Source organism: Rhinolophus sinicus, linkage group LG06 (genome assembly GCF_036562045.2).
Source record: "Rhinolophus sinicus isolate RSC01 linkage group LG06, ASM3656204v1, whole genome shotgun sequence".
Classification (NCBI taxonomy): Eukaryota; Metazoa; Chordata; class Mammalia; order Chiroptera; family Rhinolophidae; genus Rhinolophus; species Rhinolophus sinicus.
Genome location: NC_133756.1, coordinates 54,505,494 through 54,523,434, shown reverse-complemented (window position 1 = coordinate 54,523,434; position 17,941 = coordinate 54,505,494). Strand labels below are relative to the sequence as shown.

Below are 17,941 nucleotides of genomic sequence, written 5' to 3'. Positions count from 1 at the left end.
TGATTTCCCCTCACTTATGCAAATAATACATATTTGTTCAAGAAAATTTGGAAAAATAAGAATATAAATAATATTAAAACCATAAAGTTAATGTTTTACATTCTATTCAGTCTGTGGTAATTGCTATTGGCAGCTTCTATTGGTGTTTTCCTTTATAGTCCTGCTGGCTTTCCAGCCAGAGCAAACTATTAAAAGTCTGTTTGGCACTTATATGCCAGTGTTTATAGCAGCATTATTCACAATAGCCAAAAGTTTGGAAACAACCCAAATGTCCATCGACAGATAAATGGATAAACAACAGATGAGTGAAAATATATATGTGTGTGTGTGTGTGTGTGTGTGTGTGTATACACACATATATACACTACACATATGTATGTGTGTATATATATATATATACACACATATATATATTCCAACCTTAACTATATCAAGTTCTTCATGAGCTCAGTTTCTAACACCTTGAAGAATGAGAGAAGTATATATATATATATATATATATATATATATACACACACACACACACACGCACACATATATATATAAAATGGAATATTTTTCAGCCATAAAAAGGATTGAAGTTCAGATACATGCTACATTGTGGACGAATCTTGAAAACGTGCTGAATGAAATATGCCAGATACAAAGGACAAATATTGTGTGTGTGAGTCTACTCATACATCTAGAATAGGTAAATTCAGAGTCAGAAAGTAGTAGTTAGAGATTACTTGAGGCTGAGGAGAAGGAAGAATAGATACAGAGTTTCTGCTTTGGGTGATGGAAAAGTTCTGGAAATAGACAGTTGTGATAGTTGTATGAGATTGTGAACGTAGTTAATTCTAATGAGTTGCAAATTTAAAAACGGTCACAGTGGCAAATTTTACGTTATATTTATTTTACCACAATTAGTAAACAAAGTATGTTTGGAATGCTTAAGGGTTTGTGTCTGGTTCATAGTTTTACTTCTAAGTGAGGCTGACGTCTTTCTTGTTCATTCATGCTTCTCCTGTTCATGATATGTCATTTTTGAAAAACAGTCTGACTGAGTAATGAGTTTATGGATAATTAATTTTTCTTCTTGATTTTCTTTCGTCTTTTTTGCCATAAGTATGAATCACGTATGAAAAAAATCCATAAATAAGAATTCTTTAAAAAACAAACTCAAATCAGAATATATTTCTTTTTTAGCCTACTCTTTAGTATTATTTTCTTTCTCTTATCCTTTATCTCTTCTTGATTATCTTTCATTTTTTAATATATGTATCTCATTCCTTAATTATATACATTTTATATAACCAAATTTGAGATAATTGAAAAAACAAGGGATCCCAAAATTCACAACTATAACATAACCTTTGTTAATTTTGATGCATTTTTTTTAAGACCGGGTTTTATATTGATTTTTGCTCCAAAAGACGCGTTAGAGCTGATTGTCCGGCTAGATGTTATTTTCGGGGAAACGGCACTATAACAATTATGAAATAAACATAGCATGAAATAAACATATGCATAGCAGGAGTTGCTTTTACTGGCCTGGTCCTAAATTTTGGGAAAGCTGTCTGTGCTGGATATTGTCTGCTTCTCATCCATGTTGGTTTGGGGTTGATCTGGATATTTTTCATTTGAGATTTCCAAGAGGCTGGGATATTCAGTTGGATAAATCAGGTGTAGGTGAGAGTGTCTTTTTAAAATGAGAGACGTGAATTCAAGAGTCAATACCTTTGAGTTCGGCAGCACAAGGGTTAGTCGATAATACCTCGTATGGTCCTTTCCAACCAGGTTGGAGGGCATCCTTGTGAAGGTGAGGTTCCAGTAGATAAAATCTCCACGCTGGAGATTTTGATGTTGAAAATCATCTCCCAGGAGTTGCTGCGAATTATTTTCAGGGGCTGTGACAAGTTCTTTAAAATAGGTTGGAAGGTCTCCTTTTAATAAGGCCATTTCATCCAGTAATGATTTCAAAAGGAGACAATTGATGTTCGCCAAAGGCAGTAGATCTTAGGTTAAGCAATACAAAGGGAAGGGCTTTAGGCCAAGGCAGATTAAAAGATTCAGTGAGTTTTGCCACTGGAGTTTTAATGACCCCATTTATTTGGTCCACCAGGCCTGGCAATGAAAATTGTGTAATATTGGCCAAATCTCACATTTCTGTTGCAGAATTGTTTAGTAAAGTTTGTAGGTTCCATAGTTGCTGTGGAGGTTAGTGGGGATTCCCCAAGTTGGAAAATCCTTTCTAGAAGTATTTCAGTGACTGCTGTGGCTGTACCTTCGACATGGGAATGCTTCTACCCAATGAGAATGCAGGGAAATGATCATTATTACATATTTATATCCTTGAGAAGGGGGCAGTTGGATAAAATCCATTTGCCAAACCTCAAAATTTTAGCATATCAAATAAGCCTAATTAGTTTAATTCTACCCCCAACCCCCTCTTTTTAAAGAGAGCGATTCCCTTTGAAATGTCAGGTATCCTTCTGAAAAATTCCAAAGTTATTTTCTTATTAAAAAAGACCTAATTTTATTTTTATTAGTTTCAGGTGTACAAAACAATGTAATAGACATTTATCATTTATACCCTTCACAAAGTGATAACCCACCTCCCCCAATCTACTACCCCTCTGACATCGCATACAGCCATTATATTTCCACTGTCTATTCCTAATGCTGTACTCAACTTCTTGTAACTATATATACATATATTAAGTTATAGTTGACATTCATTATTATTCAGCTTCAGCTTCAGGTGTACAGTGCAGTGATCAGGTATCTACACTGTCCCTGAAGTGGTCTTCCTAATAAGGCAAGTGTCCATCAGATACCCTAAAAAAATCTTTACAACATTATTGATTATATTCCCCAAACTGACTTTTGTATCCCCATGGCAATCTTGTGGTTACCGATTGTGCTTTCTAATCCCCTCAACTTCTCCCTCATCCCCACCTTACCCCCCCCCATCTGGCAACCCTCAGTTTTTCCTCTGTATCTCTGAGACTGTTTCTAATTAGTTCGTTTGTTTGTTTTCTTTAGATTTCACATATAAGTGAGATCATATGGTATTTGTCTTTGTCTGACTTATTTCACATAGCATAATGTTCTCTAGGTCCATCCATATCTTTGCAAATGGTAAGATTTCATTCTTCTTTATGGCTGCATAATACTCTATTGTATAAATGCATCACAGTTTCTTAATCCAGTCGTCTACCGATGGGCATTTCGGTTGTTTCCATGTCTTGGCTATTATGTATAGTGCTGCAATAAACATAGGGGTGCATAAATGTTTTCAAATTAGAGTTTTGGATTTCTCTGGATAGATACCTAGGAGTGGAATTGCTGGGTCATAAAGTAGTTCCATTTTCAGTTTTTTGAGATACCTCCATACTGATTTCCATAGTGGCTGTACCAATCTGCGATCCCACCAACAGTGCATAAGGGTTCCCTTTTCTCCACATCCTCGCCAGCACTTGTTTGTTGATTTGTGGTGATAGCCATTTTGACTGGGGTGACGTGGTATCTCATTGTGGTTTTTATTTGCATATCTCTCATATTAGTGAGGTTGAACATTTTTTCATGTCTGTTTGCCATCTGTATGTCCTCTTTAGAAAAATGTCTCTTCATGTCCTCTGTCCATTTTTTAATTAGGTTGTTTGTTTTTTTGGAGTTGAGTGAGTTTTTTAATAAATTTTGGATATTAAACCCTTATTGGATATATCACTGACAAATATCTTTTCCCATTCAGTAGGATCCCTTTTTGTTTTATTGGTTGGTTTCCTTTGCTGTGAAAAAACTTTTTAGTTTGACGTAATCCCATATGTTTATTTTTTCTCTTACTTCCCTTGCCCAGGGGGATATATCAGTAAAAGTCTTACTCCGGGGTAATGTCTGTAAACTTTCTTCTTGTATTTTCTTCTAGGAGTTTTATGGTTTCAGAGCTTACATTTAAGTCTTTAAGGAGGTGGTCTTGCTTCATTTTTTGCATGTGTCTGTCCAGATTTCCCAGCACCATTTATTGAATAGACTGTCTTTACCCCACCGTAAATTCTTGCTTCTATTGTCGTAGATTAAATGACCATATAGGCATGGATTTATTTCTGGGCTCTCTAGTCTGTTCCATTGATCTATGTGTCTGTTTTTATGCCAGTACCATGCTGTTTTGATTACTAGCCTTGTAGCATAATTTGATGTCATGTGTCGTGATACCTCCCACTTTGTTCTTATTTCTCAAGATTGCCGAGGCTCTCTGGAGTCTTTTATGGTTCCATATAAATTTTAGGATTATATGTTCTATGTCTGTGAAAAATGTCCTTGGTAGTTTGATAGGAATTGTGTTGAATCTGTATATTGCCTTAGGCAGTATGGACATTTTAACGATATTAGTTCTTCTTATCCATGAACATGGTATGTGTTTCCATCTATTTGTATCTTCGTTAATTTCTCTCTCCAGTGTCTTATAATTTTTTGAGTACAGGTATTTTACTTTTTTGGTTAAATTTATTCCTAGGAATTTTTAGTCTTTGAAGCGATTTAAATGGGACTGTTTTGTTAATTTCTCCTTCTGATATTTTATTATTGGTGTATACAAATGCAACTGATTTCTGAATATTAATTTTGTATCCTGCTGCTTTACTAAATTCATTTACCAGTTCTAATAGTTTTTGGTGGAGGCTTTAGGGTTCTCTCTATATAGTATCATGTTATCTGCATATAATGACAATTTTACTTCCTCCTTACCAATTTGGATGCCTTTTATTTCTTTTTCTTGTCTGTTTGCTGTGGCTAGAACTTCCAGAACTATGTTTTATAGAAGTGGAGAAAGTGGGCAACCTTGCCTTGGTCCTGATCTTAAGGGGAATGGTTTTAGCTTTTCCCCATTGAGTATGATGTTAGCTGTGGGTGTATCATATATTGCCTTTATTATGTTGAGATATCGTCCCTCTGTTCCCACTTAAGAGTTTTTTAATCATAAATGGCTGCTGAATTTTGTCAAATGCTTTTTCTGCATCTATTGATATGATCATATGATTTTTATTTTTCATTTTGTTAATGTGATGTATCACATTAATTGATATGCGGATGTTGACCCAACCTTGCAGACCAGGAATGAATCCCATTTGATCATGGTGTATGATCTTTTTAATATATTGTTGAATTCTGTTCACTAATATTTTGTTGAGGATTTTTGCATCTGTGTTCATTAGGGATATTGGCCTGTAGTTTTCTTTTTTTGTAATGTCTTTGTCTGATTTTGGGATCAGGGTCATAGTGGCCTTGTAGAAAGTGCTTGGGAGCCTTTCCTCCTTCTGGGTTTTTTGGACTAGTTTGAAGAGAATAGCTGATAATTCTTTTTTGAATGTTTTATAAAATCCATCTGTAAAGCCATTTGGTCCAGGGCTTTTATTTGTTGGGTTCTTGTTGATTACTGATTCAATTTCTCTGGTAGTAATCAGTCTATTCAGGTTTCCGTTTCTTCTTGAGTTAGCCTTGGAAGGTTGTATGCTTCTAGAAAATTGTCCATTTCTTCCAGATTGTCTAATTTGTTGGCATGTAGTTGCTCATAGTAATTTCTTAAAATTTTTTATATTTCTGTGGTGTCTGTTGTCACTTCACCTCTTTCACTTCTGATTTTATTAATTTGGGTCCTCTGTCTCTTTTTTCTTGCTGGGTCTGGCTGAAGGTTTGTCGATTTTGTTTATCTTCTCGAAAAACCAGCTCTTGGAGTCATTGATCTTTTGTATTGTTTTTTGGTCTCTATTTCATTTATTTCCACTCAGATCTTTATGATCTCCATCCTTGTACAACCTTTGGGCTTATTTTGCCATTCTTTTTCCAGGTCCCTTAAGTATAAGGATAAACTGTTGATTTGTGATTTTTCTTGTTTTTGTTTTTTTTTAGGTAAGCCTGCATTGCTATCAGTTTCCCTCTCAGGACAGGACTGCTTTCGCGGCATCCCATAGCTTTTGGGTCATTGTGTTTTCATTTTTGTTTGTCTTGAGATATCTTTTGATTTTTTCCTTGATCTCATGGTTGACCCATTCATTATTTAATAACATGTTATTCAGCCTCAATGTATTTGTGTGTCTTCCAGTTTTTTTTCCTTGTAGTTCATTTCTAATTTCATAGCAGTGTGGTCAAAGAATACAGTTGGTATGATTTCAGTTTTCTTAAATTTATCGAGACTTGTTTTGTGGCCTAACATGTGGTCTGTCTTGAAAAATTTTCCATGTGCGCTTGAGAAGAATGTGTATTCTGCAGCTTTGGGGTGACATGCTCTGAAAATAATGATTAAATCTAACTGGTCCAATGTATCATTTAAGGCCGCTGTTTCCATATTTATTTTCCACCTGGAAGTCCTAGCCCTTGTTGTCAGAGGTGTGTTGAAGTCCCCTACTATGATAGTGTTACTGTTGATCTCTGTCTTTATGTCAGTCAATATCTGTTTTATATATTTAGGTGCTCCTATGTTGGGTGCATAGATGTTTACTAGTGTTATGTCCTCTTGTTGGATCGATCCCTTTATTATTATGTAGTGCCCATCTTTGTCTTTTAATATATTCTTCATTTTAAAGTCTATTTTGTCAGATATAAGTATTGCTACTCCAGATTTTTTCTCATTTCCATTTGCATGAAATATTTTACTCTAATCCTTCACTTTCAGCCAGAGTGTGTCTTTTGATCTGAGGTGAATCTCTTGGATACAGCATATGCAAGGGTCTTGTTTTCTTATCCACTCAGCCACCCTATGTCATTTTTTTTTTTTTTTTAAGATTTTATTGGGGAAGGGGAACAGGACTTTATTGGGAAACAGTGTGTACTTCCAGGCCTTTTTTTCCAAGTCAAGTTGTTGTCCTTTCAATCTTAGTTGTGGAGGGTGCTGTCCAGCTTCAAGTTGTTGTCCTTTCAGTCTTAGTTGTGGAGGGTGCAGCTCAGCTCCAGGTCCAGTTGCCGTTGCTAGTTGCAGGGGGTGCAGCCCACTGTCCCTTGCGGGAGTCGAACCGGGAACCTTGTGGTTGAGAGGATGCGCTCCAACCAACTGAGCCATTTGGGAGCTCAGCTGCAGCTCAGCTCAAGGTGCCTTTTTCAATCTTAGTTGCAGGGGGCGCTGCCTACTGTCCCTTGCGGGAGTCGAGGAATTGAACTGGCAACCTTGTGGTTGAGAGCCCACTGGCCCATGTGGGAATTGAACCAGCAGCCTTCGGAGTTAGGAGCACCGAGCTCCAACCACCTGAGCCACCAGGCTGGCCCACCCTATGTCTTTTGATTGGAGCATTTAATCCATTTATGTGTAAAGTGATTATTGATAGGAACATAGTTATTGCCATTTTGTTATTTGTAGTTAGATTATTTTCATCTTTCTTCTGCTTACAGAAGCCCTTTTAATATTTCCTGCAGTGCTGGCTTGGTGGTAATGAATTCCTTTAGCTTATTCTTTTCTGTGAAGCTCTTTATCTCTCCTTCAATTTTAAATGATAGCCTTGCTGGTTAAAACAATCCAGGTTGTAGGCCTTTGTTTTCCATCACTTTGAATATCTCCTGCAACTCCCTTCTGGCCTGCAAAATTTCTGTAGAAAAGTCATTTGATAGTCTTATAGGAGTTCCCTTGTATGTAACCTGCCGTCTTTTTCTTGCTGCTTTTATGATTCTCTCTTTGTCTTTATTCTTTGCCATTTTAACTATAATGTGTCTTGGTGTGGACATGTTTGGGTTCATCTGGTTTGAACTCTTTGCACTTCCTGGGCTTGTATGTCAGTTTCCTTCACTAGGTTAGGGAAGTTTTCAATCATTTTTACTTCAAATATGTTCACAATCCCTTGCTTCCTCTCTTCGCCTTCCGGTATTCCTATGATGTGCATGGTGTTGCGTTTGATGTTATCCCAGAGGTCTCTTAAACCATTTTCATTCTTTTTTCTTTATGTTGTTCCGCTTGGATGATCTCTGCTAACTTGTATTCTAAGTCGCTGATTTGATCCTCTGCCTCATTTAATCTATGGGTAATTCCTTCAAGTGTGTTCTTTATTTCAGTTATTGTATTCTTTAGTTCTAACCGGTTCCTTATGATTTCTCTATTCTTCTTTATGTCGTCACTGAGCTCCTTAAATATTCTTATCATCAGTGTTCTGAACTCTGATAGGTTGGTTACCTCTGTTTCATTTTGTTCCAATTCTGGAGGTTTCTTCAGTTCTTTTATTTGGGACATGTTTCTTTGTTTCCGCATTCTGGCTGACTCTCTGTGTTTGCTTCCATGTATTAGGTAGATCCTCTAAGGTTCTTGGTCTTTGCTGGGTTATCTTATGTAGTAGGTGCCCTTTTTATTTGACTTGTACCACTTCCCTATTCTCCTGTGCGTGTGCTCCAAAGGTGACCCTTGTGTTGTGTATATTGTCCTGTTAAAGTTGAGCTTTAATTGCTTTTGGCTTGTTAGTAAGTGGGATTGACTCCTAGGCTGACTAGCCGTGAGACTTGGCTCTGCCCACAGTGGATGTTCTGCTATGTGAAGGTTGACCTCTTAAATGAGGCTTGGCCCCTATGGGCTCTTGTGCCTGTAGAGAATTCCCTCTGGGTGTGTCACTTGTAGGTTAAACCTGGTATTACTCTGGTTTGGTCAGGAGTTGGCCTCTGGGTGTATTGAATCTTGTGCCTCTTGGGCTGGGCCCTGGTGTAGGGCAATTTCAGAACAAAGCAAATCACCAAGCACAACAGCAACAACAACAATAAAGTAAAAAACAAATACACTCACATATAAAAACAACCGATAACCCACACTCAACACAGGCAAAAATATCAAAAATATATATATAAAAAAAGAAGCAGCACCAGTCTTGGCTTAAGCCCACCAAGTAATCTCCAGGTTGCCCTCTGCTGTACAAAGAATCCTCTGCGTCTTGTGCAGGCAGATGGCCACCTGGCACCCAGAGTGACCCTGGGACTGCAGTTCTAGATGAGTGGGGCTATGGGGTGTGGATGGTAGTTTTTGCAAAGTCAGTGCAGTTTCTGCTTTTGCTTGCACATACGGGCACTGAGAGGAACACAGCCAGCCCTGTGCCCAGGTCTCCTGAGTCTTAGGACACTTTTTCCATGGGCGGTGGGGGGGATGGTGTATGTGTGGAAGGCGCAACATTTCTGAGCTGCTGAAAGCCCAGAGCTGCCTCTGCCACCTGCTGCTGACCCCTGGGTGTGTCTCTGCACTTGTAATTGCCCTGCCCTAGGCAGGCCAGAAAAGGTGGGGGCTAGGGATGGAGGGGTCTTCTCTCTCCAAGCCCAGCAGTGTCACACTCTTCCCAGCCTCTCCCCTGTCACAGCTGCAAACCGGGTCTTCCCAGATCCTGAGCCCTATGGCTCCTCTGTAATCTGACACTACTCCTCAATTCAGGGGCCAGTTTGAGTCTCTGGAAGGGTAGGGTTAGGATTGCTGTGGGAGAATGGGGGGAGGGGCCCAGGTATGGTGTTTACTTCTTTGTCTCACCTAGGGCCCAGCTGGAGATCTCAGCTGAGGTTACTGACTCAAATGCTGGATATGCTTGATAAACTGATTTCTCAGCAGGAGACATCAGCTGTGGGACACAGGGAAAGAGCCCACCTCCTGGCTCTTGTGATCTCTGTTCTGTCCTGGGGCCCCCTGTGTCTTCACACTGCTCCCTTCCCTCTTCCCCTGCTTGCCCGCCTGGTTTGCCCACCTTTAAGAGAAATCCTAGTACGAGTCTCTTAGCTGTTCCGTGTGATGAGCAGAGAGTCCTTTGATGGGTTATAGATGTTCAATTTGTGGTAAGTTCCGGAGGAGAACTCAAGAAGACCACCTCGCTGCCACCATTCCTATCGAAAAGTCAAAAACTAATTTTTGAATTTCAGGAAGTTTGTCAAACATATCAAAAGTCTTAAAATATGTGGTTAAATAAGATCATAGGTTATTATGAAACAATACTTATTTATTTAATCATCAAGGCAAATGCAGAAAGTTAAATGGTTGAAAGCAAAATTTAGCTTTTTTAATATTAAGATTCGATGTACCTAAGTCATCAAAGACCTGATGATGTAGAACACAAGAAAAAATTTTAATAAAACAAAATTTTCAACTCTCCCTTTACAATCTCTTATTAAGAACATACCAGTGATACAGGAAAACTTTGTCCTTTTAACAGAGAGAGAACATCAAATTCTAATTCTGTATCAGTGTACTTTTGATATTAAAAGAAAGTTAAATAAATCTGTTCCCATCTTATTTAACTTGACCATGCATAAAATTTCCTTTTCAAGATTACTTTTCCTTAACCTTCTACAACTTTCTTTTTACACACTCAAATTTTGTCCTGTTTTTCCTCATTTCTCTTCTGAAAATCAGCCTCACTTTAGGACAAACTTACTTTTCTTTTCCTTCAACAAAATATTTTTCTATTCCTCATACCTTTTCTTACAGAATACACACATCTTACTTTCCATATACAGTCATTTTCAATCACCAATAGTCTCCTCCTCATTCTCATGAATTTCCTAGAGATTCTAGCTCTTAGTGTCCTAATCAAACTTTCTTACATGTTCCTGGGTCTTAATCTGCAGCATCTCGTGCCTTCCCAGTTTTGCAGAAAGGCACACTAAGGTCTCTAGTTGTATTGTCCTGCTTGCCCACCTTGCAGAGTAGCGGACAACCACATGTCCTTTTCTAATCTCAGCTTTTCTTTAAAGTGTGATTTAATTCATCACTTAGCAAACTTTAAGGATTTGAGGAACCAAAGGATTTTGGAAAACTGTTTGATGAAAAGTTCATGTAGAAACTTATCCTATTTATATTTAGTTAAACCATTTGTTTTTAACAATCAATGCTTTTGTGTGTTTTTCCCAAACAATCTCCTAAAGATTTCATGAGACTTTAGAGTGGTTAGCCATCACCTTCAGTTATTTTTCTTGCTGACAAATTTTGTAACAGAGATAAAATGAGCTTATTTGACTAATAAACCCAGGTAAAATGAAAGTTGTATGTTGCATTATTTTTCAGTGTTGGTAACTTTAAAGACATGCCTGTTTTAATTAAACCAAAGACCTTAAGCTTTTGTTTACTAAAGATTAATCTTAGATCATGTGAACTTTAAAAGCATTTGAGTTAGTTTCTTTTATAATTCTTTTACATTTCTGTAATTCATATAAGTGCTTGTTTGTTTTTAATCCAATTAAATAGAGCTCTTTTACAAATTACTTTTCAGTTTACAAATTAATTTTGACAGTACTGTCCAGAGGTAGAAAAATATCGTATCTATAGTGTACATACGTACACAGACATAAATATACAGACAGCCACAGACAGAGATCTCATAGTTTTCATTTTAAAATTTAGCTGTGTCTCAGGTACAACAATATGAAAGTAAAAAAATAACTGAATCCAAATTATATTTCTGGCAGACTATGGTAAGGTTATTTGCAGGCCATCTGGCCAGAGCTTTTTTATTAAAGATTGTTTTTTTTTTTTTTTTTAATTTGCATGCTGTAAGGATCCTTTCAAATCTATTTTAAAAATCATTTTGTTTTTTAGAAGTTTCGATCAAAGAATGCATTACAATGACACTGAGAGGTTTGAGATCCTCTCCTTTGAGGGTATACCTTAAGGTGGACCTATCTCAAGCAAAATTCCCCAGAATGTCTATTACAATTCCAAATTATCCAAAAGTTCACCCATTTCCAAAAAGGCGCAAGATCCTATCCCATAAGCCAGGTGCAACCTACCTTATCTTTGGATTCTCTAAAATGTCGTAACTATGAGGCGCCCTATATTCCAACAGCTGTTACAACACACTGGGAATCACGAGTTTCCTCCCCTTTTGACCAGGATTGGTGATTTACCAAGAAGCTTCAGCAAACAGGAAGACAGGAACAGAAAGCAAGTTTTCTCCTGGGAGTTTTGGAGTATATTTATCTTTTACCTTAAGTCTAGGCCAATTGCTATTAAAATTTTTCCATCTAGTTGTTTATTTGCTTCAGTTGGCTTAGCAATAAAAATTAGGATTTAGCATTTGAATCCTCAGAAGGTCTGAATTTAAAGGGGCAGGTTTTTCAGAGGAGGGTGCAGAAAGATGGTACCAGAGGTGGGGCTTGAGCACAAGATAGCTACCACATGTTTGGAGGCAAAGAAGATGGGGGGAGGGAAAAAAAGAGGCCTCCGAAGCCATTCTTCTTTCGATTATTTGTTCTCGACTAATTTAGAGTCTTGAATATGTTTGAAAACCTCACGATACCAATTAAAATAGGCATACAATTCAGTTTGTTTTATTTTAGGGCCATGGTTTTCTAATTGACTGCACATGGGAATCTTGAAGAATCTTGAAGTACAGCCAATTTAGCTGTACTTCATCCTGGGTAAACATAGTCCAGTAAGAAAGAAATTTGTAGGTTGTGGGCCCATAATTTTTAAACATAAGCCCAGCAGGAATTCTAGAAGATGGCTCTCAGTGGTCGTTCCCTTAAAACATGAACTCCCCATTTTACAAAAGAGTATTTGACAGAGGGACAAAAGAGTAATTACTCACCAGATGGACACATTGAATCCCACAGACAAAAGCTGGCAATAGAGGACACTCAAAATAAATCTGAGCCTAGACTGAGGCAGGAGGTTCAGTCTGAGAAGATTTACCATGATGATCTGGGATCACCAAGGAGACGACAGAGCACTGTGTACCCTTGCAGTTACCTTACTCAAATCCATGGTGGTGTGGGACGAAGAGGCAAGTCACTTTGGATTTCATTTCTGGCACTATGTAATGATGAAAAAGGAAGAACTGAGGCTACCAAGTAAAGCAGAAGTTTATTTGGGGCCTTAAAGGATTCGAATCTGGGAGAGCCAGATTCAGGGGAAGACCTGAAACGTGTTCCAGGGAAGACAAAGAAAGCCAAAGTTTATAAAGGAAAAATCCACAAATTGTAACAAAAGAAACTTTTCCATTCTGCTGTCTAACATGGTGAGATGACTACTGTGTGTCCCCGAAAATAAGACATAGCCGGACAATCAGCTCTAATTCATCTTTTGGAGCAAAAATTAATGAGACCTGGTCTTATTTTCCTATAATATAAGACTGGGTCTTTATAATATGATATGATATGGTATGACCGGGTAATGTAATATAATATAATATAATATATAATATAATATATAATATAATATAATATAATATAATATAATATAATATAATATAATATAATATAAAGACCAGGTCTTATATAAGACCCAGCTATATAATACATAATATGATATAATACCGGGTCTTATATTAATTTTTGCTCCAAAAGACGCATTAGAGTTGATTGTCTGGCTAGGTCTTATTTTTGGAGAAACACAGTAGTTCACAAAGGATTGGTAATGTCCAGGCAGTGAGACTCTGAGGTAGGTGGTGGCATGGAAATGGAGGCAAGTTCCAGGATTTGCTTCTGTGGCAAGCATGAAAGTACAAAAGTCCAAACCTAATCCAGGTGCAGATGTGTGTAAGGCTGACTTCCCTAATGGCCTCCTGACTCTAGGGATCCTTGACATTGTTGATTTCATTTACAGATAGATGATTCTGTTACAGAAGAGATAGAGCAAGCATCTAAACCAGACTCAGATATCACACAAAGAAAGAATTTAAAACAAGTATGATTAAGATGCTTAGGACTCTCAGGGATAAAGTAGATAGCGTGCAAGAACAGATGAGCAATGTTAGTAGAAGATAGAAATTCTAGGAAAGAATCAAGAAGAAATGCTAGAGATCAAAAACATTGTAACAAAAATGAAGGATGCTTTTAGTATGCTTATTAGTAGACTGGACATGGTTGAGGAAATATGGCTGAGCTTGAGGATATGTTAGTAAAAACTTCCAAAATTGAATAGCAAAGAGAAAGAGACTGAAAAAAAACAACCACCAACCCAGAACAGAATATCCAAAACTATTGAACAACTACGATAGGTGTAACCTATGCATGATTGGACTTCTATAAGAAAAGAGAAAAGAAAAACAGAAATATTTGAAACAATAAATGACTGAGAATTGTCTAAATTAATGTTGCATACCAAATCACAGATCCAGGAAGCTCAGAGAACAAGCAGGATAAGTACCAAAAAACTACACCTAGGCATATCATTCTCAAACTACACAAAATCAAAGATAAACTTAAAAAAATCCTGAAAGAAGCGGGAGGAAAAAGCCACCATACTTATAGAGAAACAACAATAAGAATTACATTCAATTTCTCAGAAACCACGTGAGCAAGAAGAGAGTGGAATAAAATATTTAAAGTGTTAAGAGAAGAAAAACCCACTACCCTAGAATTCTGTGCCTTGCAATATTGTCCTTAAAAGTGAAGGAGAAATAGACTTTCTCAGACAAACAAGAATTGAAGGAATTTGTTGCCAGTATACCTGCCTTGCAAGAAACGTTTAAAAAAGTTTTTTAGTGAGAGAAAATACAATGGTACCTTGGTTTTCGAACGTAATCTGTTCCGGAAGACCGTTTGAGTTCTGAAACATTTGAAAACCAAGGCACAGTTTCCCCATAGAAAGTAATACAAAACGGATTAATCTGTTCCAGACCTTTAAAATCAACCCCTAGAACTGCAAATTTAGCATGAATTTTACTATCTAATGATACCATAGATCCATAAAATTTACGGCATTTGTAAACCAAAATGTTTGTCAATGGAGATGTTCAAAAACCGAGGTACCACTCTAATATAGGTCAGAAACTCAGATTTATATAAAGTAAGAGTGATGAAAAAGGAATAAGTGAAGGTAAATAAAACCTTTTATTTTTCTTAATTGATGTAACAGATAACAGTTTGTTCAAAATAATATCAGTAGTATATTTGATGAATATTATGTATACCGTGTTTCCCCCAAAATCATTTCCCCTGGACCATCAGCTGTAATGCGTCTTTTGGAGCAAAAATTAATATAAGACCCGGTATTATATATTATATAAATGTATTATATATTATATTAATATAAGACTTGGTGTAATATAATATAACAATATAATCTAATAAACAGGGTACTTATGTATAAGTGAAGTGAATGACAGCAATGATACAATGGATGATTAGGGTGAGGATTTATGATTATTTTGTTATAAGTTACTCACACTACCCATGAAGTGGTAGTGTTATTTGAAAGTGGAGGGGCGGCCAGATGGCTCAGTTGGTTAGAGCACAAGCTCTGAACAACAGGGTTGCCAGTTCAATTCCCACATGGGCCAGTGAGCTGCACCCTCCACAACTAGATTGAAGACAACGAGCTGCTGCTGAGCTCCCGGAGGGGCAGCTGGATGGCTCAGTTGGTTAGAGCCTGAGCTCTCAACAAGGTTGCCAGTTCAATTCCCGCATGGGGTGGTGGGCTGTGCCCTGTGCAACTAAGATTGAAAACGGCAACTGGACTTGGAGCTGAGCTGCACCATCCACAACTAGATTGAAGGACAACGACTTGGAGCTGATGGGCCCTGGAGAAACACACTGTTCCCCAATATTCCCCAATAAAACTTAAAAAAGAAAAAGAAAGCGGAATTGGGTTAGTTGTAATTGTATATTGCAAACTCTAAGGCAACTATTAAGAAAAGTAAAAAAACATGTACAGGAGCCCTCCCTTATCCATGGGGGATATTTTGAAAAGCAGTGGTGATAGTTTAGTGGTTACCAGAGGGTAAAGGGGGAGGAGGATGGTAGATGAGGCTAAAGGGGATCAAATATATGGTGACGGGAGGAGAACTGACTCTGGGTGGTGAACACACAATATGATTTATAGATAATGTATTACAGAATTGTACACTTGAAACCTGTGTAACTTACCATTGTCACCCCAATAAATTTTAACTGAAAAAAGAATAAAATACAAAAGATTAAAACCCTTCTGGAGCTAATAAGCAATTATAGTAGGGTTACAGGAAAAAAGGTTAATACATAAAGTCAGTCGATTTCCTGTATACCAGTAATGAACAAGTGGAATTTGAAATTGAAAACATAATACATATAGTAAGGCCTCAAAAGATGAAACACTTAGATATAAATCTAACAAAATATATACAAGGTCTATATGAGGAAAACTACAAAACTGGTGAATGAAATCAAACTATTAAATGGAGAGATATTCCATGTTCATAAATTGTAACACTTAATATTGTAAAATTGTCCGTTCTTTCCACCTTGATTTAATGCAATCCCAATCAAAATTCCAGCAAATTATTTTGTGGATATCAACAGACTGATTTTAAAGTTTATATGGAAAGGCAAGATTTAATGCAATCCCAATCAAAATTCCAGCAAATTATTTTGTGGATATCAACAGACTGATTTTAAAGGTTATATGGAAAGGCAAAAGACCCAAAATAGCCAACACAGTATTGAAGTAGAAGAAAGTTGGAAGATTGATATGACTTGACTTCAAGATACACTCTAAAGTGACAGTAATCAAGACAGTATAATACTGGTGAAAGAACAGAGAGATGAATGGGACAGGATAGAGAGCCCAGAAGGAGACCAACATAAATATAGTAAATGGATTTTTCACAAAGGAGCAAAGGCAATACACTGGAGAAATGGTAGTCTTTTAAACAAATGGTGCTGGAGCAACTAGTCATCCATATCCAAAAAAATGAATCTAGGTACAGAACTTACACCCTTCTCAAAAATTAATTCAGAATGGATCACAGACCTAAATGTAAAAGGCAAAACTGTAAAACTCCTAGAAGATTACATAGTAGCCCTAGGTAACCTTGAGTTTGATGATGACTTTTTAGATGCAACACCAAAGGCACGATCCATAAGAGAAATAATTGATACCTGGACTTCATTAAAATTAAAAATTTCTGCTATGTGAAAGACAGTGTGAAGAGAATGAAGAGGCAAGCCACAGACTGGGAGAAAATATTTTCAAAAGACATGTCTGATAATGTATTTTATCCAAAATATTCAGAGAATTCTTAAAACTCAACAATAAGAACACAACACTATTTAAAAAATGGACCAAAGACCTTAACAGACACCTCATCGAAGAAAATATAAAGATGGCAAGTAAGTATATGAAAAGATGCTCTACATCATATGTCATTGGGGAAGTGCAAGTTAAAATAATGAGATACCAATATACTCTTATTGGAATGGCCAAAATCTAGAACACAGACAGTACCAAGTGCTGACAAGGATGTGGAGTAACAGAAACGCTCATTCATTGTTTGTGGGAATGCAAAGTGATACAGCCACTTTGGAATACAATTTGGCTATTTCTTACAAAACTAAACATATTTTTACCATTTTTACCAATCCAGAAGTCATGCTCCTTGGTGTTTACTCAAAGTATTTGAAAAATTATGTCCACACAAAAATCTTCACATGGATGTTTATAGCAGCATTATTCATAATTGCTAAAACTTGGAAGCAACCAAGATGTTCTTCAATAGTTAATGTATAAACTGTGGTACATCAAGACAATGGAATATTAGCACATTAATTTCAGTGCTTAAAAGAAATGAGCTAGCATGCCATGAAAAGACATGGAGAAACCTTAAGTGCTTATTACTAAGTGAAAGAAGTCACTCTGAAAAGGCTGCACACAGTGTGATTCCAATTGTATGACATTCTGGAAAAGGCAAAACTATGGAGACAGTAAAACAATCAGTGGTTCCCAAGGGTGCATGGTAGGGGAGGGCTGATGAGGCAGCGCAATAGAGGATTTTTAGGGCAGTGCATCTACTTCATATAGTAAGATGATGGTGAATAATGGTCATTATACATTTGTCCAAACCCACAGGGTGTACAGCACCAAGAGTGAACTCTAATGTAAACTATGGACTCTTAGTGATAATGATGTGCCAGTAGGTTCACCAATTGTAGCAAATATTCTGTCTGATGGGGGATGTTGATGATGGAGGCTATGTAGGTGTGAGTGCAAGGAGTATATGGGAAACCCCTGTTCCTTCTCAATTTTGCTGTGAACCTAAAACTGTTCTAA

General features: G+C 37.1%; 1 protein-coding gene across 8 annotated transcripts in view; it reads left to right on the top strand.

Moving 5' to 3' along the window:
• The window catches only part of EVI5 (ecotropic viral integration site 5), a 229,097-nt gene that overhangs the window by 21,723 nt on the left and 189,433 nt on the right, over nt 1-17,941 (top strand). The window lies entirely within an intron of this gene.